Genomic DNA, 24,717 nt, shown 5'->3' with positions numbered 1-24,717 from the left:
AAAAGGTGGGTCCGGGAATGGGCGGACAGTAGGCGGGTCCAGGGAGAGGCGGGGCGGGTCTGGCTTGGGCGTGGCTGCAGTGGGATAGGCGGCTCCGAGAACAAGTTGGGGCGGAGCCAGGGCGGGGCATGGCTTTGTTGTGGGCGAGGAGGGGGTGAAGGTGGAGCTTATTTTGCAAATTAAATTTCTGACGCTTTGGGGTTATCATTGCAGGTCTGCAGGTTCCAGGAAAGGTCTTTAAATTTATGTTCCTTACAGAAAATGTCCCCTACCTAAAGAAAATATGCAAGCATTCTGGTATACCCTTCATCAGAGTCCCCAAACAATGATATACGTTTCCCTTTGTTTTATTCTTTTCCGAGACTTTAGAAAATAAATTTCAGGCAAGATGGCCTTGTATTATACCCTTCAATCCTTCGTATAGCGTGTGGTTCCTGAAGACCAGGACGTTTTCTTGCAATGCACAGAGGAGTTGTCAAAATTGGGAAAACAGCGTTGATACAATAGTGTTATCTAAATGGCAGATTTTGTACAAATTTCTAGGGTTTTCGGTGTGTTGAAACACCTTTTAAACTCAGTTGCAGGGAGGCGTCCCTTTCCCTTTCGAGTTATGCCCCTTTTCCGATAGGCTCCATTTATGGGATGTACTGAGAATTCTGTTGTGGAGGCGGGGCGGTGGTGAGAGCAAAGGCTGCCCCCAGGGATTCAGGCAAACCTGCATCCCCCTCTTTCCTAACACACTCTGGGGACCAGTTCGGGAACCAAATATGCCAAAAGCCCACATTTCAGGAGTGTGAGGGTCACAGGGAGCTCCTGGGGTAACATTGCTTCGTGTTAGCAGGATCAGCTGCTATGAATTGAAGGCACTTTATGTATCTTATTCCCACCCAGGGAGCTCTGGTGGTCTTGTGGGCAAAAAGTGGCCCTGAGAACACAAAGGTAGGCGGTTCGAATCCAACAGCAGCTCAAAGGGAGAAAGATGGGTAATCTCCTTCTGTGCAATTTATATCTTCTAAAAACCCACTGGAGGGTCAGCTATGAGTTGATTCCAACTTGATGGCAATAAATTGAGTTGTTATGTCCATTTTACCCATACCCAAGTACAAAATGTGCTTGACGTTCATCCCCATTTTACAGAACCGCAAAGTCCAGGCTAAGGGAAGCCAAGTGGCTTCTCTTTCAGACCGTTAAGGAGCAGCACAGTAAGAATCTAGCCTAGGCTGGTTCAAAGCATCCTGCTGTTGTCACCACCATTGTGATGCTTAATTTATGTTACTTGAATTTTCCAGAACTAAATCATCAGAGATGTTGCCTGGTGATTACCAGCGGCTATTGGCCAGCTCCTGGCAGTGACCTAGTCCAGCCAGCCACCCCTTCCCCACTTCTCAGGGAAGTTGTCTTGTGCCATCAGTCCCAAACATCATTTGTCACTGGACTTCTCCAAAACTTTAGTTCCTTTTTAGCTGTCTTTATCTTATTTTCAGTAATAAATTAAAGATTTGATTGACAGAGCTGAGCTGGGCTGGGCTGGAGGAGGCACACTGTACCTGTGTGCACACTTGGTGCCAGATAGGCTGCCTATCAAGAGTCGCGGAAAGTGTGTTAAGTCAGCTGTTATGGGAGGAGGTAATGAGGACCACCAGGATGGGTGGAGAAACTGAGGTCCAAAAAAACGATGCCATTTGTTCCAGGTTGTAAAGCCAATGAAATGCCAGAGTTTTGCAGGATACAGGTTTGTTATGTGCCAAGTTGGAGCTGACTCTTCAGTGGGTTTTCAGAGGTTAAATTAAATTGCATGGGAGGGGATTGCCCATCTTTCTCCTGCAAGATAGAAGTTGTTGCTATATCCCGTCAAGTTGACTTATCACTCACAGTGACCCTAGGAACAACAGCTCTGAACCTTGTGCTTTCCTGTGCCATTCTCACCACCTCTGACACATCTCAGTCCAGTTATTATAGACAGCTAACCCATTATGTTGAGGAGCTTTCTCTCTTATGCTGATCCTCCACACTTCCAAGAATGATGTCCTTTAAGAATGAGATAGAGTTCTGCCATTCTTGCCTCAAGGAAGCACCCTGGCTTCACTTTTTCCAGGACAGACTTGTTTGTTCTTTTGGGAATCTTCTCCAGCACCACAATTCAAAGGCAATGGTTCTTCTATCATCCTTAATTATTGTCAGGACAGATGTGGAGGTTGTTGTTAGGTGCTGTCGAGTCAAGTACAACTCACAGAGACCCTGTGAAGAAAAGAATCGGAACCCCGTTCTGTCCTGTGCCATCCTCACAGTTCCTGACACACAAGAACCTATTGCAGCAGTCACCTTGTCAAGCCACCTAGTGGAGGGTCTTCCTCTCCTTCGTCGACCTTACACCCTTCCCAGCATCATGTCCTAGCTTCAGAACAGAGGTAGTCAGGGGTTTTTAAATTTCTGCAGTGGGGTGGCTGCCCACAAGTGGGTGGGTGCTTACAAGAGGACACGCATTCCTTGGTGCATGAACTTGGATGGTGTGCAGGGGCTGTTGCTATGGCATCCTTTGGTCAGGGAGAGAGCATTGTCCACGTACCAACAGCAGGTGGCAGTGTAGGCAAGAGAATCGTTACCTGGTTTTCTTAGTCAATACTCAGTTGAGGCTTCAAACTAAATATGCCTTAGTTAGATCTTGTCTTTTTGATAATTTACTCATCACGATTAATTACGTATCTATTTAAGTTTTTAAAAAATATTCAAAGGTTAACTACTGAGCATTTTGGCACTTCTTTACAATTTTTTTTAAATACTGGTTTATTAACAAAGTTCATATATATTGTTTTTCATACAGGATCTTTCCCATTCCCTTCACCTCCCTCTTCCACCCATCAAATTGTGCGACTAATTAACCACTCCCCACCTCCTGCCCATCCTCACCCCTCTGCTCCCACTCTCTTCTCCCTTGTATCTTCATACTCATTCTACAATAATGAGTATTTGTCATTATACAGTATTTGTCCTTTTGGTACTGAGTTAGTTAGCTTAGCATAATGCTCTCCAGTCCCTCCCACGTTAGGTAGTGATTTACAAAATCGTTGCTCCTGTGTGCTGCATAGTATTCCATTGGCACCCCTTTACATTTTACGTAGTTTCTGGATACTGCAAAGAATAACATGCTCTGTGGTTCGCCAAGAGGGTAAAGGTTTGAGCCCATCCAGTGGTGCCTTGGGAAAAAGATCTGGTGAATGATCTCCAAGAAAACCAATCATTAAAGTCCCAACTCAATAACTCAAGGAATTACTATGAATTAGAACTGACTCCACACCTGTTGCTTTTGTAAATTCTGTGTCCCCATGTGAGTGGTTCACTTGCTTACCTTCCTTCATTTGAGTCCTGGTCCTGTCTCAAGGTGTATGGGAGTTTTCTAAGTGGTGTACAGAGTACATCGTTTTAAGGGACTCGATTGCTTGGTTTCCCTACCTCTCCTCAGCCTTGGAGAACCTGTCCGCTTAAAGGCTTTCTTATCCTTCTCCCATAATCACTCATTTTCCTCTTCACAGAGGGAAAGCCAGCTCTTGCCTGTTCTGATTTTTTTCTGGTGTGTAACAAGTTTTGGAAATGCCCAATAAAGGGGCAATTTGAAATATTAACGTGTCAAGAATGTGGAAAACTGGGTCAAAATGATTTTTACATTTCCATGGATTCTAATTATTTACTTGCAACAACTTTATTGAAGAATCTAATCAAATTGCCTGTGCAATGCTGTTGTCTGGTGCTAGTGGCTCAGCTCCAACTCACAGCAGCCTTATGTGCAAAGGAATGAAACTCACCTCGATTCTGTGCCATCTTCACAATCTCTGCCATGCCAACACCCAATGCTTAAAAAAAGCTTTATTTGTTCTTTTGCATGGTATATTCAATACTCGTAGCCAACCCCATAATTTAAAAGCATCAATTCTTCTTTCTTATTGACTGGCCAACTTCCACAGGTATGGGAAGAAATGGAAAATGCCATACCTTGAGTCAGGCACATCTTAGTCTTTACACTGACATCCTTGCTCTTTAGCACTTTAAAGCAATTCTTGACAGCAGACTTGCCAAATGTAATAAATGGATTACATTAAAATGCATTCAATACATGGAATACGCTGCTTCCATGGTGCTGAACGTGGATTCAAGTAAAATATTTGACAACTTCAATCTGTCCTCCACTTTTCATGATGTTGTTTATTTGTTCAGTTGTGAGGATTTTTGTTCCCTTTATGTTGTGCTGTGATCCATACTGAAGGTTTCATCTTTGAGCTTCATCAGTAAGTGCTCCAAATCTTCTTCCTTCTCTGCAAGATTGTGTCAGCTGCATATCGCAGGCTGTTGATGCGCCTTCCTCCATTTATATGCAAAATAATTTCCAATAATAGAGCACTTTTGAGCTCAAAAGCTCAAGTTTTGAGTGATATGACTGTAGCAAAACTCTTTTTGGTCTCACCAATTATTTATCTGAGCAAAGACTCTCGACATTTACTTTGAAAATGAAAAATAAGCGTAACATTCATGTAAAACCCTGCATCGTTCTAGGATACTTGAACTACTGGAGGGGGGAAAAATGCCTATGCATCTGGTTAAGAAATCTATGGTCTGTTTATAAAAAATGGGTAATACATCTGTGCTGTTTTCATCAAATAATTGTGTTGGGGAAATGCTAGCAAAGTACATTTGATGAGCACTGGCCTAAATTATCTGAGAACAACACTGAACTCCAATTTGAAAGGTGACTCTCCTGCAGAGGAACTGACTGAGCCGAGCAGAAGGAAGGGGTTTTGGTGAAAGATCTCTGTCCTTTGTCTCTGTGTTCTGGAACCTTCTCTCCTCCTGTTCCCATCACTTCTGTGACTTCTGTTCCTGTTCTTCCTCATGCATTTAGCAATTCCTTCAGCCTTACCATGTGGGAGGACAGGGAGCTGGCAAGAAGCTGTGCAAAGATTTCTAAACTACGTAACTTCGGAGAGACTGGAGAGCATTATGCCAAGTGAACTAACACAGTCTCATAAGGACAAATACTGCATAAAACCATTAGTGTAAAAATAGGAGGATAACTAGTAAAACGTGTATGGGGGATCCAAGAGGTGAAGGAGTCAGAACAGAGGAGTGAGGATGGGTAGGGGCAAAACCACAGGGGTGCATGAAAAGAGATGGGAAAGATCCGATGGGGACCTGAAAAGACAGGGGAATGACGGGCATAGTCCAATGGTAATTAATGCTATAAAACAAAATGCATGGGAATGGTTGTATGAAACAATGTGAATGAAGAATGGTGTGAAACACAATGTATACAAACTTTGAAAGCAAATCAATATAAAAAAATAATAAGATGAGCAGGAGAAGCCTTCCAATGTGGGAAAGAGAATGTACTCTGGAAGTCCTGGGGCTGCGTGATGGTGGCACTGGCCATGGGACTCCGGAGAAGAGGTTGGGAGGATCCCACCATGCAGTTTTCTTCATCTGCAAAATGTGAGGGTTCGATGAGTGATCTCTCGGGTCCTGGAGTCCGAGGTTCTCCCTGGACCCTCCATGGGAATGCCTGGATAGAATCCTCTCCAGACAAGAGACCTGCTTGGGGGCTCTTTTCTCTGACCACACTTACTACCTCTCGCTTGGCTCATCTTCTTTGCAGTGATCACCGGTTCTTTCAATGTCTCTCGTATCCCAGACCTGTACAAACTGAGATGCCTACTGGATACTCAGCATTTTTCCTGTTAAGATCTTTCCCTCCTCCTGAGTCTCCTCAAGTCTCAAAACTTGTAGGGCCAGCACATGTGCCTCAGTGTTCACCATTCTCGAAATCTAAATAATAAATACTACTCTGTGGTGGTTAATGCTGTGTGTCAACTTGCTCCGGCTGTGATTCTTAGTGTTTTGGCAAACATTGGATGGGCTGATTTTGCACAACGTGATAGCATATAATCACTTTTGTGCTGTGCTGTGATGTGATCAGGCAATCCGCTCCAAGAGTTTCCTTTGGGGTATGGCTTGTGTCCAATATGTATGGAAATTCTCACAAAATTTGCTCTCTCACATTCCATCCTGTGTCCAACTTGTCATCTGCCCTCTCTGGTTCTTGGGATATGAGCCAGCAGTTGCAGCCTAACGTACAGATTTTCTTGGCCAAGTAATAGTCTTCCAAATTTTCTGAGAGAGATTACTGAGCAACCCCAGCACTGCACCCATTTGTTGATCTTCTCAGCTGGTATCTCATCAATTCTGGGAGCCTTTTTTTCCAGCAATGCCTTCAAGGTCCTGAGAACTCCTTTCTTCAATACCATCATGTGGTGGCCTCTTAAAATGACTAATGTTGATCAGTTCTTTTTGGCACAGGGACTCTGTACTTCTATCTTCTTTTGATGCTTTCTTTCTTGCTTGGTATTTTGCCCACTGATTTTTTTTCAATCCTACCAATTTAGGCTTGAAATTTTTTTGTCTCCCAGCTTGAGAATGGCATTCTCTCCTGGTTTTTATGGTCTTTTTGAATTACACTTCAACTGTTTTTTACTCCAAAAGCCATCAAAGAAGGCAGAAAAAAGGACTTAGACTTGTTTCATCTCCTCCCCCAAATAATAAATGTCATTTATTTTTCTCATAATTTAAGAAATGTGAACCTTTTATAATTTAGCCACAGCCTTTGCTACCAAGTAACTTCTTTATTGGCTCTTAATTCTCTTTTAGATAACATACTTTTGTTCTGGAAGGTCATTCGTTTTTTGTTGTTTCTTCTGTCTAGATAACATGCAACAAAAAATCCTATAGGGATGAGCAAATGAAGCCAGTGGTCACACCCCAAGTTAAGTAAATTTAGGATTTCTGTGGCCCAGGTGCCAACAAGGACCCCATGACAAAGGGCAGCTGCACACTCAGTGTCCAGCACCAGTGGAAGCTGTGGCCTCGGGCTCTAGAATCAATGTCTCTTGAACCATCATCTGTGACTGGGAGAGGCTGTGTGGGAGGTGAGATCAGAGAACCATCCTCCGGGAACCTCACTGGTTGCAGGCTTTACCCTCCACCAACTGCAGGTCTAGAGTCCTTCTTTCTAAGACTCTGGGCTCATTTATAAAGTAAACACGATATATTCCCCACATTGCTGTTTTAAGAGTATACGTAAGGTCTCTATCCAATCAAGCGTTTGGCACACATGAGATAATGGTGCTGAATGGGAAAAAAAATCTTTGGAAATAAGACTAGCCCAAATAAATGATAACACTACGACCTTTACCTGGGTAAGGAGCCCTGGTGGTGCCGTGGATTAAGCAGCGTGCCTCTAACAGAAAGCCTAGTGGCTTGAGGCAATGTGTTTCTGGGAAGATTTATAGTCTTGAAAATCTTTTAAGTATTTCTATTCTGTCCTACAGGGTCACTATGGGTTGGATCTGACTCAGTGACAGTGGGTTTTATTTTGTCTTTTGGTGTTTTCTGAGTTGGAAAAAACCCCAAAGCGAGCTCTGTTGTGACTTATTGTTGGGAAGACAATTCTCTTGGGAAGAAAGCTTGGCAAGTGGAGTTGGCTCTGAACTAACATGGATTAGAACACATTTAAGGTTAGGAGCCAGAGCAGATCCCAAACCTTAATATCAGAGGAAACTGAAAGCCAGAAATTCACCCAAACTTGCTGTCATTCAGGAGACACTTGCTTTCATTTGGGTTGATGAGGGGATCACCCCTTAGACCTTTTCCATGAATCCTAGTCTCTACACCCTGCTGGCAAATCCCTGGGGGGACACATTATATTAAGGGTCAGTGAAGAAGAGGAAGACCCTCAGTAAAATGGACGGACGCAATGACCACAACAATGGGACAGCAGATACTGTGAGGATGGCGCAGGACTGAGCAAGGTTGCATCGTGCTGTCAACGGAGGGTCCCTAGGAGTCAGAGCAGACGGAGGATGAATTTACTGACATTCACAGATGAAGAAGGTGGTTGTGAGGGAAAGGAGGAGGAGGAGGAGGTCTCAGAGGAAGAGATTCCTGAAACCAACAAAGAACACATTAAAGGCATTCTCAGAGGGCTTTCATGACACCAGAAGCACATGTTGGAAGCTGATCCAAACCTAGAAAAGAATACGGCAAGTTTGCCAAGGCACGGGAAAAGATGCCAGCTCCTTTTCTGAAAGTTATACAATGAGAAGGAGCTATTGTTCAAGCTACTCTTGAGTTTTTTAGAAAGCAATAAAACACTTTCATTCTCCATATTACGAATGTTTTCAGTTGTTATTATTCGTTGCCATCTAGTTGGCTGTCACTCACGACATCTCTGTGTTTAACTGAAAGAAGACCCTCTGGTCCTAAGCTGTTCTCACAGTCTTTGGTATGTTGGAGCCTACTGTTTAACTGAAAGAAGCATCTCTGGTCCTGGGCTGATCTCAAATCTTTGGTATATCAGGGCCTATTGTTGCCTCTGTTTATCTGTCTCATGAATGGTTTTCCCCTGGTTTTAGCTGACCCTCTACTAATACTGAATAAACCCACAGACTGCCAGAAGCCCAAACAAATCCGTCTTGAAAAAAGGGCAGCCAGACGATGCTTCAGGAGCAAGGATGGTGAGATCTCACCTCACACACTTTGGGCACGCTCGTAGGAGGGGCTGGTTCTTGGAGAAGGACCTCATCCTTACAAAGATGGTCAATGGAAGAGAGGAAGCTTTCGGTGAGGTGGACGGAGCCTGTGGTGCTAGTTCTTGTTAGGTGCTGTCAAGTCAGCTGTGGCTCATAGCAATCCCAGGAACAGAACTGTGCCCAGTGCTCCACCATCTGCACACGTTCAAGCATGCTCAAGACCATCGATAGTCACTGCGCCAATCAATCTCATTGAGGGTAATTCTCTCTTTTGCTCATTCTCTATCTTTCCCAGCATAGTGTGTTTCTCCAAGGTTTAGTCCCTCTCGATAACATGTGAGACGAAATTTCACCATCCTTGCCTCAAAGGAACATCTTGGTTGTACGTAATTCCTCCAAGACAGGCTTGCTTGTTCCTTTGACAGTCTGAGCTAGTCAGTTCTCTTCACCAATATCACAATTCAAAGGTGTAAATTCTTCTTTGGTATTATTCATTGTTCAGCTTCCAGATGCGTAGGAAGCGATTGAAAATACGGCTAGGATCAGCTACCTCTGAAGTCTTTAGTGTCCTTGCTTTAGTAGCCCTTTGGAGAGGTCCTGAAACTTGTGTTTTCATTTCTTGATTTCTTGTGTTTTGTTGGTTTTTTTAAATAATTTTTTTATATTATTTTTGTGGGTGTGTACCGTCAAATCAGATCTGACTGTACAGCAGAGCATCTGGTGGATTTGAACCGTGCACCTCTGAGATAGCAGTGCAGCTTCTTGCCACTAAGCCACCAGAGCTCCCTCTGATTTCTTGTTTTTATTCCTGCATTGAATATTGATTGTGGATACAAGTAAAATTAAAGTGTTGACAACTTCAATCTCTTCTCCCTCATTAATGATGCTGCCCAATGAACGTTATTTATTTTTTGATGTTGAGATGTAATCTATATTGAAGGCTTTTTCATCTTCTTTAGTAAATGCTTAAACTCTTCACTTTCTGGATGTGTCATTTGCATGACACAGGTTGTTGATGAATCTTCTTCCAATTCTGATGCTACCCACATTCTTTTTCTTACAGTCCAACTTCTTGACTTATTTGCACAGCATGCAGCTTGAATAGGTATGGAGAAAGGATACAGTCCGGACACACACCTTTCTTGATTTTAAACCATACAGTGTTCTCTTGTTCAGGTAACTGTTTCTTGGCCCATTTTATAAGTTTTTCATGAGCATAGTTTGTGTTTTGGATCAACATAGTGACTGCAGAAATGGGCTAATAAGTATGGCAGAGATTGAAAGGGTGGTATTAGATTAGGCAAGGTTTCATTATGTAGTACATTGGGTTGCTATGAGTTCGTGACACTTGACAGCACCTAGCAACAACTGCTTTAATGATCATAAGGTTCTTTACATAGGGTCGCTATACATTACCGCCAACTCAATAGCACATAACAATAGCATACTATGACAGGTTTGGAAGCAGGAGTGGCATCCACTTCCTAAATAACATGCCTCCGGAAAAATATATGAATTTTGATTAAAGTTGATAGTTGTAGAGGGGCTTCAGGCCTTTTGTTCATAGGGTCACTATGAGTCGTGCTCAGCTCAAAGACAGTAAACAACAACAAAGCCCTTCAGCAGCAACTGATTTTTTAAAATGAAAGATTGTTGTTATAATGTGCCATAGAGTTGGAACTGACCCATAGCTGACTCTCCAGTGGGTTTTCAGAGGCGATTAATTACACAGGAGGAGATCGTCCATCTTTCTCCAGCAGAGCAGCTGGTGGCCTTGAACCGTGTACCTTCGGAATTACAGCATGTAGCTTCTTGCCACCAGGCCACCAGAGCTCCCTAGAGATTATGTATTAAATATTTATTTTCACAGTTGCTTTCTTTTTTCTAAGTTATTTATGACCAGTAATCTTGACATTTTGATAAGAATTTTTAATTATTTTAAATTTTTTCATGCATGTCCCGTCAAATCAGATCTAACTGGTACAGGAGGAGATTGTCTCTCCTGGCAGAGCATCTGGTGGATTCGAACCGTGAGCCTCTGGGATTGTAGTTGCAGCTCCTTGCCACTAGGCCACCAGAGCTCCCCTAGAATTTTTAATTTTTAAAAAATTTTATTTGTGTGTGTGTGTGTGTACCGTCAAATTGGATCTGACTGGTACAGAAGGAGATTGCCCCTCCTTCTCCAGCACAGCATTGGGGGATCCGAACCATGCACCTCTGGGATTGCAGTGCAGCTTCTTGCCACTAGATCAGAATTTTTGAAAGTCAATAGAACGATCATTCTCCCCACTGATTATTAAGATCGCTTTTGCAGGATTTCAGCTTGCAAGGTCATTGCTGTAGACTACTGTGCACAATGAGAACGTCCTGTAATAGAGAGCTGTGGCATGCATGATTACGTTGTGTGTTAAGGCGTTCTGAGGAGAAAAGCTACAGCAGGGATCACCGTGGAGGGTGGAAGGCCCAGGTGGGCCAAGAGCAGGGCCAAGAGCACTACTGGGGACATGAGGAGGGTCCATACAATGAGATGTTGATGTGGAAGGACACAGCTGTGGATAGCTCACAGCACGGTGATAGCTGGGCCACAGTTGAGATCAGAGTCCAGGCTGGAAATGATGGGCACCCTCTGTGAACAGTTCCAGTTCAGTCCTCCCTCGCCCCAGGAGATATTGGACACACTATGCAAATGGAGAGTTCCTCCCAGCCTCCCACCAGAGGGGATACTGTTCCTGAACTTTGGAACTATCTTGCTCTTGGTTTAAGAATTAAGCTTACCCATTGTTACGCTGGCAACACTTATGTATAAGGAAAATATAACCTCATGAGATAGGAATGTTTTGTTGGTTTGAATGAAATAAAAACCCTGGGGAAGCGAAGGAAGCATCTCCACGATCCTAGGCTGTGGGGACCTATGACTGGCCTTTCTCTTCATAATTCCTCACGCCCGTGCTTTCTTTTTGCCCAGTTAACACACAGCTACTGTCAGAAAAATGGGTCCTAACACACAGAGGGAGCTGGGAGGAAATTGTGCAAAACGTATCTCTGCCCTCCTTCCTTCCATCTGCCCATCTCTTGCTGAAGTTTCTCACTGACTGAACTAGCTGAAAGTCAGCTAAGCAGAGGGACCAGATGAGGGGTGCAAGGGGCTCAGGCTCCCTGAGCAGAGAAACAGGTAGAGAAGGGAGGAGCCTGGTTGAGGCAGGGACAGCACTTTTTTGTCTTTTAACATTGTGGTTCCAGGGCAAAGTCATTTGCATCTGACTTGCATCTCTGGTCATTTGCTGACATGGTGTGTGAAAAAATAAACAGGGATCCCACCTTTTGCGCCAACTGAAGGAATTCAGCATCAATTTTTGTGTGTGTGTGTACCGTCAAATTGGATCGGACTGGTACAGGAGGAGATTGTCCCTTTTCCGGCAGAGCATCTGGTGGATTCGAACCGAACATCTGGGATTGCAGGGCAGCTTCTTGCCACTAGGCCACCAGAGCTCCCCCAGCATCAAATTTTTAATACCACTTCAAATCGGTTTCAATTTTCAACCACAAATGTGGTCTTCCCTTCCTCGGATCCTAACCACCACAACCAAGTCAGAGGCCCACAAATTAAAAGGTCACAGTCCAGCTTGCGACTGTCAGCTCTGTCCAAGACTTCAGATCCAGCCACAAACTTGGGGCCCGATGACTAACGCCTGAACTGCTCATTGTTAAAGTTTGGGGGGTTCCTTCTACCTCCTCAGGATGTTAGATACCAGGCGTTCCCCCCTCCCCCCCGCCCCTCACTTCTCACTGGCTTATTCCTACTACTCCTTCAGGGTCAATAATTCACTAGGTCGACTCATGAAAGACACAGAACGCAATGCACTCAGGTTTGCAATTTTATTACAGCAAAAAGATATGAAGAGATAAGTTGAGACCTGGAGGGCTCAAGAAGGGACACGCAACCTTTTGGACACTGACATCTGTCATCAAATAGGAGGCCTAAGGAGTGTCCTCATCCAGAATCCGTACTTGCGGCCTTGTTACGTAGCTTGGGTGGACTGAACTCCAGTCTCCGGTTTCCTGTAGGTTGTGCTCATATCACTGGGTGGGTCTTTCTGGTCTGACCAAGCAGTCTTGTCTGCGAGTCACCTCCTTGGCCCAAGACCCTAGTCATGATATGAAGCCCTTACAGGTAAGACACTTTGACCTGGAGAAATTGCAGAGATTCTCAAGAGCCAAGGGACAACGACCAAATTCTTTGGGTGCGGTTCCTGCCCCGGGAGGAACATTTTCTATATGGGACTCTGCACTGTGCACCAGAATAGAATGACCAATGGATTCTGTGTATTCCCCGCCAGCTGTTTATCATACTGGACAGAAGAAGGGGCCAGTGGACAGTGGAAATTGCCCCCCCACCCCGATTCCAAAGAATGCTTTGTGGTTCTTACACAGGCATAGGCTTCAAACGCCTCAGAGACAAACATTTTCCAGGCGGCCTGCCTCCCACTAAGACTCAAACCTCAGACTCTCTGCAAGTTTTCCAGCTGCTCTTTTTGAGAAAATGTCCTATTGACAGCTTCACAAAACTTTTTTTAAAAACATTTACACAAAATAGTAATAAGCAACAGAAAAATTATTCCTGAATTTACACTGAAAGAATGATTTTCTTGAAGATGGGTAAGTAAATATTAAGCACATGGTTAGAGCTTTGTTTTTCTGTTTATATTTCATATAAAATAGGTACTAACTAGTAACTTAGAATAACTATTCTAAGCTGGCTGGGAATGTTTCAAATTACATTCCAAATAGAACAGGCGGCTGTGAGCACAGGTCAGGTATGAGTCCGTCCATCTCTGTTAACTATCTAAAAAGATACTGGTTGGAATTTAGATTTTAAAACATTTTAAATGATAGCTTCTGTAACTTATCTAAGGGATGTGTGTGTACTTACAACATTCCTGTAAAGACATCTATCAGGGGCTTGAGATAGTCGTTAGGTAAAAACTTATCACTTTTAAAAAAAACCTTGATTCCCAGGCTGTTTGGTGGCCCTGTGCCCTGGAGCCGGTTTGGGGCTGCTCTCAGCTCCCCTCCCAGAGTTTTCCTAAATGACTAGCTCCCTGGGGCTGCATGCTAGGCCTTATGTATATAGCATTCCTCTCTGTCCTTTCAGTCACCCATGCAGCTGGCATCCTAGCAAGCAGACCAAGAGAACAGACAGGCCCCATGGACACTTTAGGTCCAGACACTGGCAGATGCCCCCGGGCTGCACAATTGTCCAGCTGATAAGCTCTGAAAAGCCTCAGAGAGGTGTCATATGTAAAAAGAAAGCATTGAGTCAAGGTAGATCTGATTTGATGCTTCAAATTCTACAGTTTCATGCCATGATATGACTTATATAAAGAAACCCAACTTTCCAAACCAAAATGTAGAACACAGGAATAAACCAAGCATTTATTTTTAAAGCTGCCCTGTCATGACTGGATTCACCAGCAGTAAATCGTTCCAATCACATTTACACAGGTTGCTCTCGCCACCACTCCTGTCCTGCCCATTACCCATTAACAGGGATTCCACTTGTCAAATCTTTTGCGTGTCTAATCCTGTCCATGTTTCTGTGGAACACCTGAAAGGACACAATGATGCCTCCAACATGGTTGAGGGTAACTGAGAAAACCTAGACCCATGGAGGGTGCTTGCTGCTCAGAAAGCTTATAGAAATCTGCCGCAGAGAGCAGAGGGGCTGCCCCCCCTGGGCTGCTGTGCTATCTCCCTGGCTGCTGAACCCTCTCCCTGGGATGCATATCTCCTTGGGATGCATATCTCCTTGGGATGCTGAACCCTCACCCTGGGATGCTGCGACATCTCCCTGGGATGCATATCTCCCTGGGATGCTGCAACATCTCCCTGGGATGCTGCGACATCTCCCTGGGATGCTGCGACATCTCCCTGGGATGCTGCGACATCTCTCTGGGATGCTGCGACATCTCCCTGGATAGCCAAGAGCTCTTCCTGGGATGCTGAGCCCTCATCCTCTGTATCTCTGGCTGTCTCCAGGCAATGACTGAGCATCTAGGGATAATAGTGCTAAACCATTCCCACAGAAGTGGGTTTTCCTTTAAAAGGAAAATGTCAGCTTGTGAACTCTTAACAATCTGCTCAAGATTTCCTCAAAATTGTGCTGGTGCCTTGAGGTTCTTGCTGCCCAGTTCTCATTTTTGTCTTTTGTCCACAGCTGTCGGGCCTGTACTGCAGACTGAAGGCTCTTCCCATCAGCCTACTCCTGCTCCCTTGAGCCCCTAAGCCTTCGGAGTGGTTTCCCCTAATAAACCTCTTGCAATTCTAATCCCATCTCCTTTTGGTCTACTTCTCAGAGGACGTGCCGGGTAATAAGTCTCCACGAAATTAAAATTACACAAAGCAGCAGAATATTTAGCAAAACTATACAGGAGCCCTGGTGTTTTGACGCGTTGGATTGCTAACAGAAAACCTGGTGGCTCGAACCCACCAAGCATTCTTCGAGAAAAAGACAAAGCTGTCTGCTTCTGTAATGATTTATAGTCTTAGAAATCTGATAAAGAAGTGACATGAGTTGGAATTGACTTGAGGGCAGTGGGGATTTGTTATTAAAATACAAAGTAACCAAGGCTGAATACTGAGCAGAAAACGGAGCTGGTCTAATCAGCCCCTCCATGTGCCCCTTGGGCACGTCTCTCTGAAGATGATAGTGCACTGCTAAATGGCACTCATCTGTAGAAAGTTTATGTGCCATCGAGTTGGAACCAACTCACTGCTGACCCTCCAGGAACCTCCTCAGGCTGACAGGGTATTGGTGCCTCCACCCTGCTCCCCACCCCCATCGGTAACTGTAATCAGAGTTCAGATGACACCTGTGTGCCAGTGTCATCCCGCTTCTTCACTTTCCCTTCCTTCCATGGCTTTGGTGTCCTGTTCTGTCTAGAGATGGGAGAATGGCAGGCTGCATCCATTTGTGAAGGTGAAGTAGTATGGGCTCCTCTAAGTGAATAAGACTTTTTCAGGCCTCTCCTTAAAGAAAACATTTTTGCCCATCCCTCTTTCACATCTAGTCATCCTTCTCCCCACATGAAGATACAAAGTGGGGACACACAGTAGGGAGGATGAACCTTTGCCTTTGTAGTGAAAGGGAGAACAGGAGCCTCCGCCCGACAGGAGCTGCCTGGTGCTCACAGCTGGGCCGTGGGGCCCTCCTGCCACACCTTCAGTGTTCCATCAACACTGTTGGCAAAGATGTGCTGTCAAAGGGTTATTGTTCAAAATTACTTTCCTAGCCACCAATTTGACCTTGGCACATGGATGTGCAAATAGGGATCATACAAATAGGGTGTGTTAGTCTGTGCACAAAGGGATTGCCTAGTCTCACCATTCCACTGGCCTGACATCGAGCGGATTCAGTGACAGACTTTGAGAAAACCTCACCAACAAGAAGCAAGAGGAAGCAGCAACTTGTCCTTCAGGGTCAAAGGTTCAGGCACCAGCCAGACCAAGACCTACACACGAACCACCTCAGCTAAGAAGAGATGGACACAAGGCAGAGCTAACTTAGGGTGGCGGCCCCATCGAGCCAGAGTCAGAGGCCTTCCCCCATGCTTGCTGGAGGGTCGAGGGAAGATGCCAGAGCAGGTAAAGCTAAGAGAAATGTAGAACACCAACTTAAGCTGCGAGGTTCAAGGGCAAAAGGCCCGAGAGCATGCTTGGAAAAGCTGTTGGACTGAGAGATTGTAACCTGCTGACAATCTGATGCCTATTAACTTCCCTAATGAACTCCGTAACTGAGTATGGTGTGTGTGTGTGGTCTAGCTATTTCAATGGATTTAGGATCCAGCACAGCTGTAAGATTGGTGGTGAAATTCATAGCAATAGGCGAGTGAGTGAGGGGCCCCAGTCAGACTTCATGGGAACTGGCTTTGTGCTGTGAATGTTGTTGATGGGGCCAGTACCCCCTAGTGCAGTTAATAAAAGTCCTACCCCACACAGCCCTTGCTCTTTATACACACACTATTATGTCATCATGTCTGAGCACACAGCCAGAAAACAAGGTGACTGGGGGGAGGGGGGAATCACACAATCTTAAAATATCCCCCCCCCCATATATCTGCTGTTTCGTTACCAATCACAGCTGTAGCAACGCTGCACACTCCACAATGTCTTCTCTAAAAATTTATACCTCATCATAGAATTGCCTCTGCTTCCTTAAAACTTTCCATAAATCATCAAACTCAAGCCCCAGTTCGACCATCAGTACCGTTTAACACTGAGATTTCCTATGGTTCCCTAGCGTACCGAGCCTTTCTCAGTGTAGCAATCAATCAGGCCAACTTGGTTTGTTCCTGCTGGTCTCTGGCTAACAGGGCATTGACAGTTGGTGGTCAGATTCCAGCCTATTCCAAGACTTTATCCCATGAGTCTGTGCTGGAATTCATCCTAAGAAAAGATAAGATATTGAGATATTAAGCAATTAAGAAAAAGACTTCAGTACACAAAGTGAGTTGGAGATGAACTTTCTGATTGAAGTTCCAATCTGTACTCTAGTTGCTCTGTAACTCTGAATAACTAACTTATACAAATTTTTCATCTATTAAAGTGGAAATACATTTCACTTTCACAAGGCCGTAAAAAAAAATGAGTTAAGAATGAGAACAAGCCACGTAAAATGTCCAGGATACAAAACGATGCATGGGATGAATGAAAAGGCCAGACAAAATAAGCAACAAAGGAGAGATTAATTTAGACAGTGAAAAAATCCAATAATTTCCAGGAGAGAGGAGGGCCAAGCATACTAGGGGGAAGGAAGGCTGGACACAGGAATTTAGGAGAGGCTAAGAAAAGGGAAGAACAAGTTTATCTCAACTCAGAGTTCCAGGCCTTTGAAAGCTTATCTCAGCTTATACTCATTTCTCCAAAGACAGTATCAGAATGTGGGAAAGAGAAATGTGAAAGACCAGCAGGATTGGACAAAACATGCAGCAAGAAAAGGTGGGAGAAGGATGTAGATTTCTGGGAATGGGTATAGAACCCTACCTTTAAACAAGTGAATAAAGAGTGCAGTGCAGTAAATTACCGATCTATCTTCCTAGCTATGAGTTTTTCTAACTCTCATCACATTGCTGTTAGGTGGGACCCTATGAACAACCGATCTGAATCTAGACCCAAATGTGGGCTGTCTGCTGCCCACCCGGGAGTTAATAATGTATTTTATTGTGTCCCACTGAGTCAGAACCCACCCATAGCTGACCCTCCAGCAGGTTTTCAGAGGCAGTACATCTTAAGAGAGATTACCCATCCTTCTTCTGGGGAGCAGCAGGTGGCCAGCCTCGAACTACATGCTTCAGAATTGCAGTGTCAACTTCTAGATATTGTAAATGGCGTCTTTCTGGTGGGATTAAAAAAAAAAAGGTGGGATCAAACCTTATTAAATAAGATGTGTCTTTGCAAGTTGTCCTTTGAAATGTGTTCATTGCTCGTCAGCATTTCTTCCCTTTGATTTGGCCTTTCTACTTCTGAGGGCAATAGTTTCATTAGTACAACTGTCTCTTGAGAACTGTGCAATTTAAAGAATTACCTACATGGAATCAAATGCAATCAAGTGGAAATATTTAAATAGGAAATTAGGAGGCTGTGATAAAGGGCACCAGTTTGAATCCACAAGCCGCTCTCTGGGAACAGCCAATGCTCCAGCAAGATTTACCTCTTTGCAAACCTAACTGACTCACTTGACTGGCAGGGGCATGGGTTCAGTTTCAGCCTTTATGTTAATGGTGAAGAGTACAACTCAGAAAAGGCAGGTGCAAAGGGCTGCACCAACTCAGAGGGTGCAGTAAACGTCACTGACTTGTAAAAGCACAGAGTGCTCTATCTTCACTTGTGTATTCTCAACAACAGAAATGGAATGTTAATCAGAAACTCACTTGACAAGTCCTCGACACAGCCACATGCATAAATGAGGCTCATCTTCCATCCACTTTATCTTCAATTAGGTTCCTAAGTCGTTTTCTTATTCGCTGGTGGCTTCCAACTTGGTCCTTACGGGTATCTGGGATCTGATGAGGATCCCAAGGTTCCCCCGCTGCGGAGTCACTCCTCCCTCGAGAAGAAGGCAGGTGTACAAGCTCTGGAAGGTTTGCAGGAGCCAGGCAAGGTCAAGTGCATGGCCTCTGTGGGACAGAAGGGCACCACTTTCCTCTGGATTCCCACTGGAGCCTCATGCTGCGACGGTAACGAAGACCTCCCAGCAAACGCAGCCGCTTTTATAGGCAGAGCCTCGCGCATGCGCAAAACCGTCCCCTGGACCCTAACGGTCCTGCCAACCGCCTCCGCCAACCGCCTGGCATCAACTGTCACCGCCTGCTGGTCACGTGTTCTCAGATTCCACGGGCCCCCTGGTCCTTTCTCGCTCTCTGAGCCTCCCGGTCCGGGCATGGTTTATTTTACCCGTTTACAAAGCCTGCTGCTTTTGGAGTGGGCCTGGGGAGTAGTGGTGGTGGCAGAAAGATATATAACAAAACACTTGATATTTCAATATTTTTAGATTTTTAAAAAAATTTATTTTATTGTTTTTTGTGTGTACCGTCAAATCGGATCTGACTAGTACGGGAGGAGATTACCCCTCCTCCAGAAGAGCATCTGGTGGATTCAAACCACATACCTCTGAGATTGCAGTGCAGCTTCTTGCCACTAGGCCACCAGAGCTCCCTAATATTTTTTTTTATATATTTTATTTTATTTTTTTAAATTATATTTTATTAATTTTCATAAACATTTACAGAGATTTTGGGCTTCCACTCATTCATTGTTGCACTATTCTCTCTACCCTCCTCCCAGTTTGTTCTTGTCCAAATGCCACAGTGCTTGTCAAAGCCAGTTCTGATTAATCTTCTTTGTCAGTGTATTTTTTAAAATTTTTAAAATTAAAAAAAAATTATTTTGTGTGTGTGTGTACTGTCAAATGAGATGACAGGGACAGGAGGAGATTGCCCCGCCTCCAGCAGAGCATCTGGTGTCAATATTTTTTTACCTGTGTCATTTAGTAAACTTTCCCTGTTTCTCTACTGTTTTCAGAAGCCTGTTATTTTAGAACTGGATGGCCAATCCTGCTTCCTAGTCTGTCTGAATCTGGAAGCTCACAGCAACCTACAAGTTAGCCCCATAAGGCAAACTGCCCAACAAGGTCTGTGTTACTTAAAACAATACATTCACCAAATACAACAGACAATTCAGCGTTGTGCTGCTAAAAGCAGGCTTCCCACAAGGCCCGAAGGCCACCTACATGCCAGGGCTGCATATATTAATTTTGTTGTGCAGTTTTTATCTGTATCCATTTCCAAAAATTTTCACCAACATTAACAAAAATTGAACGCCCTTAAACAATAAATCTCCCACCCCATCTCTTTTTTACCCTCTTGGTAACTAATTACAAATGCGTTTCGGCCTCAGTCCATCTCACTATTCTAGATATTTCTTTTAAGTAGGATTACAATACCTGCCCTTTTGTGACCAACTTTTTTCTCTCGTGCAGTGTTTCCAAAGTTCATCCGTCGTGTAGCATGTAGCAAGGATTTCATTTTTCCTTGTGGCTACGTGAGTATTACATTGCGTGTGTATACCATGTTTTACTTATTTGTTGATGGCCATTTATTAGGTCTCACGTTTTAAGATAGTGTGAATAATATTATTTTGATTATATTGTTATTATAGATAATAATGATATAGAACATATCAGAATCATAATATATAAAGAATAATATTTAATAATTATACAAATGTATATGACAATGATATATAATATCATGTTGTTGTTATGTGCCGTCGAGTCGCCTGCAACTCATAGCGGCCCTTTGTACAACAGCCCTAAACTCCGCTCTGTCCTGTGCCAATCGCACCATCTCTGACACTCCCATCCCAATTATTCCAGTCACTGAATCAATCCACCTCATAGAGGGCCTTCCTCTCCTGCGCTGTCCCTCCACCCTCCCAAGCATGATGTCCCTCTCCAAGGACCGGTCTCTCCTCACAACATGTCCAAAGTATGTTAGATGGAGCCTCAGAATCCTTGCCTCCAAGGAGCCACCCGGTTTAACCCTTTCCAGGACAAATCTGTTTATATAGTGTTTTTTTTTTAATAATATATGATATTATGAAAACCCTATAATATCATATAGTATTAAAAACTATATAAAATAATGATTATATTGTGAATAATGGGTATACATTTGTATAAAAATAAAGCACATTACTATACAACTCTGTGTTTCCTTTTTCATTTCTTTTGAGTATTTGGCTAAGAGTGGAATTCCTGGGTTGGATGTAATCATGTTTTGGAGAAACCACCACATTCATTTTTTACAACACCTCTACCGTTTTATATTCCCGCCAACAATGGATGAGGCCTCCAGGTTCACATTCTTCTCCTGGCCCATTTCTAACATTGTCTGAAATCATGGTTTGAAAGTGGGAGGCAGGATAAGAGAAAGGCTGATTGGCATAAAAAAGTCACGTCAAAGGACACTTTGTTCTCAAAGGGATGAGTCTGGCCTTGGGGTTTTTACCCAACAGGCTAGGATCTGAAGCTCTGCCTTATAAAAAGGAAAAATATTAAAAGGATATTGCCGAGAAATCATAGTAATATGTTGTTGTCAATATATAGACATGGTTTGTCAATATATTACTGTGGTTTGTCTGCTAATATAAGTGATTTAAAATGTAATCTGTTGCCTTGGGAGCAGAGCTAGAAACAAAAGTCCAAAACTGAGAAAATTGCATAAAAATTGAAAACAAACAAACACAATCCCCCTTTTCATATTTTACTACTGTCCCTCTAGCTACAGTTCCACATTCATCAATCTTCCAGCTTTAACAGCTCGTGAAAACATGCAGTGGAATCAATACACCTATCACCTAGGGAATATACTCGAGACATGTAATCCCTCCCTCTGCACCTTCCATGGCAATTCTTCCTCATCAGCACTGAGTATGGGGCCTTGCACACAGTAGGTGCTCAATAAACCTTGAATTGAAACAACTGGATTCAATTAGATACCCAGCAGCGCGCGTCCCATGTGGGTTAGTGTTTCCAGCATGAAAACTCGTCATGCAGGCCAAAGCAGATGCGCTGCCAAGTTCAATTACTGTTCAATCTTTGGCAGCGATCTGAAGATAAATAGAAATATCTTGATCCATTGGTGCAAGAAGTCAACGCTTGCCGCATCTGTCACAAGGGTGAATTTGCCTCTTAAAAATCAATGTCTCTCTGGCCTGGAGAACATAAATTGGATTGATTTCCCCCCCACACACCAAAAAACAAAGGCTTTATTATCTCAAAAGGACCTTGTTATCCATGTTATTTAAGGAAAACATAATTGAGACTACAACTTCATCTTGGATGTATTAGGGAGCTTTGACATCAGATGTTGTTTAAAAAGGTAGGTGGCATGTTTATCTTCATTACTGGAACTCCTGGTCTCCCCAGTGTCTCTCAAAGGGACTATTATTTGCAGAAATGTCACTAGACTTCCTTTCAAGAGAAAGTGAGGAAGTTTTCTGGAAGGATCTGACACTGACTAGAAAGAATCATCTCTCCAAGGCTCACTTCCCAGTTAGGCTTCCTTCAGTTGGGTCTCAGTTTATGTATTTGTGAAATGAATAGATTAGCCACAAGATAACCATTCTTCAATTTATTTTTAAAAATTTATTATTATTGATGCTATCATTCACTTTTATACAATTATTCATATGCATTGTTTCATTCATGTACATTTAGGTTTAGATAACCATTTCTGTACATTACCTTGTGTGTGTGTTTTATTCTGATTTATTTACAAAATTTGAATACATTGTTTTTCACAAAAGATCCTTCCATTTCCTTCACCCCTTCCATCCATCAAATTGTGCAACCCTGTGATTAACACCCTACCTACACCCTTTCCAAAAAAGATGAGCTTAACATTCCTTCTTATTCTGACTTTTTGCAAGTCTTCGATTGTTGCCAGGTGAAATGGAGGTCGTTTGGTCAGCTACTGTTGTTGTTGTTGTTGTTAGGGTGCCATTGAGTCACAGACGACTCATAGGGACCCTGTGAATGAAAGGCCTGAGCACTGTTCATAGAGTTTCCGGAGGCAAGCCATTTAGGAAGTGGATGCCACTCCTGCTTCCAGGCTTGTTTTAATTGGGAAGCTCCACCAAACACTGTCCACCATGGGTAACCATTATCACATTTGACACATTAGTGTCACGGTCACAGTGTTTAGCATCACAACAACCACGAGTTACCTCTGTCCAGAAATGCACAGACTAGTGCTGTACCACTTAGAAGAATGTTTGACAAAAAAAATCTGTTTAAACCAGGCCTGAGGGCCGCAGATTAAAATTAAGCACCTTTGGCTTGGTAGCGTAACTTTCTGTCCACTAGGCCAAGCTACTAGCAAATGATAAGTTTATCTTAGGTTTTGTTGTGGTTTTTTTTTGTGTGTGTGTGTGTTGTTCTTCAAGGTGATTACTAAAAAGAAGTCTCCTGCCTCCAATAACTCTCTCAAAGCATTTGCCATGTGCTTCAGGATGGATCTGTGCTCTACAGGAGTTTAATTACTTTCAGAGGTGCTTCTGGGCAGGTGCAAATCCTCTACCAAATCATGGGGGTGTGATTAACCATTTCACTGCTTGTGGACTGCTGGACAATAACATCTTTGAAGGCAATAGAACAATGAGGGTGTCTCTTCTTTTGAAGGGTTATTTACATCTTTACGGGGCCAAAAAAATAAACAATTTGCACCTTCCTTACCAATGGTCCACAGGTTAACATCTACGTTTACAGAGACTAGCTGCCCATCAATAGCTTTGTCAGAAGTTCCATTTCCCTAAAGCATCAAGTGACCTAGTTAGGCAAAGCTCTGGACAACTTCAAAAGAAGGACCTTCAGTGATCACGTTGCCTTACTTTCAAGTTTTAGATGATGTTTCTGGACATGATTGACTATATACCTGCAAAATATAACCAAGCCTGATGAGACCAAGGAGATACATGTTTCTTTCACAGTCTTTTGAGCTATTGCAAGTGATAGTATCATTAGCATCATATACATTTTTCCCCATCCTCAGATTTCTTCTTAATCAGCTCGGGAAGGAGGCGATAAAGAGACTGCAGCACAATCTGCCAAAGTAATAATCTCATGAATGAATAGTTCTTGTGGTCCCTTTTATGTCTTGACTGTGAACGGAAATGTCCCTAGTTTGGATCCATTAGATGCTCTGCAGGAGAAGGATGAGCTGTCCCCCCCCCCCCTTTGAAGCTGTATAAGCCTCAGAAACTTGACAGAGGGCCCCTATAACCAGGAACCGACCTGATGGGCAGTGTTCCGTTGTTATGATGTCTTTCCAGAATGGGTCGGAAAGGGTCATGGCCCAGGAATGTTCCATTTTGAGGGGGAAATTAGGACTCTCAGAGTAAGAAGACTGATTTGTTCTCCTTTTATATGATTTGACATGGTTTTGATCACTTGGTGGCTTTCTGTTCATGAATTGAGACAAAAGAAAGGAAAGAGGCTCAGAACTCAGAAACAAGGTTGCTGTTAGGTGCCGTTGAGTTGAGTATGACTCATAGCATTTCTGTGAAAAATAGACCTGAACTCCGTCCTATCCTGTGCCATCCTCATGAACTCGTACTCACTCGAGCCCATTGTTACAATCATAATGTCTTATCCATCTCTCTTTGGGGTCTTCTTCTCTTTCGCTGACCCTCCACCTTCCCAAGAATGATGTCCCTCCCCCTCCAAGGAATAGCCTCTTCTAGCAACATGTCCAAAGTATGAGAGATGGCGCTTCACCATCTTTGCCTCCAAGAAACACTTGGGTGATTTTAAAGACGGATTAGATTCTGAATGTCCTGAGTGGTTGTTATATGACGGGCACAGTGCCGCGTACGGCACAGAATGAAATAATACTTGTGCTGGTGCCTTGAGAATTCCAAGAGAAGGTGGAACTAGTGCTCAAAGTTCCTGGGTGGTATAAACAGTTAATACCTTTGGCTGTTAACCAAAAGGTTGGAGGTTGGAACTGACCCAGAAGCACCTTGGAGGAAAAACCCGATCTGTTTCCAAAAAACCATCCACTGAAAACTGTATGGAGTTCTTTTATTATTA

General features: G+C 43.5%; 1 protein-coding gene across 1 annotated transcript in view; it reads left to right on the top strand.

Moving 5' to 3' along the window:
* CLEC3B (C-type lectin domain family 3, member B) overlaps positions 1-11,775 on the top strand; it is a 15,519-nt gene extending 3,744 nt beyond the window's left edge. The window contains exon 4 of the mRNA XM_006892971.1: positions 11,747-11,775. The gene's annotated coding sequence lies outside the window, so the exon portion shown is untranslated. The remainder of the gene's footprint in view (positions 1-11,746) is intronic.
* The last annotated feature ends 12,942 nt before the right edge of the window (positions 11,776-24,717 follow it).

This window comes from Elephantulus edwardii, unplaced genomic scaffold, assembly GCF_000299155.1.
Source record: "Elephantulus edwardii isolate Elephantulus edwardi_28Jun2011 unplaced genomic scaffold, EleEdw1.0 scaffold00121, whole genome shotgun sequence".
NCBI classification, from domain to species: domain Eukaryota; kingdom Metazoa; phylum Chordata; class Mammalia; order Macroscelidea; family Macroscelididae; genus Elephantulus; species Elephantulus edwardii.
Note: the sequence above shows the minus strand (reverse complement) of the source record. Positions and strands in the feature narration are given on the sequence as shown.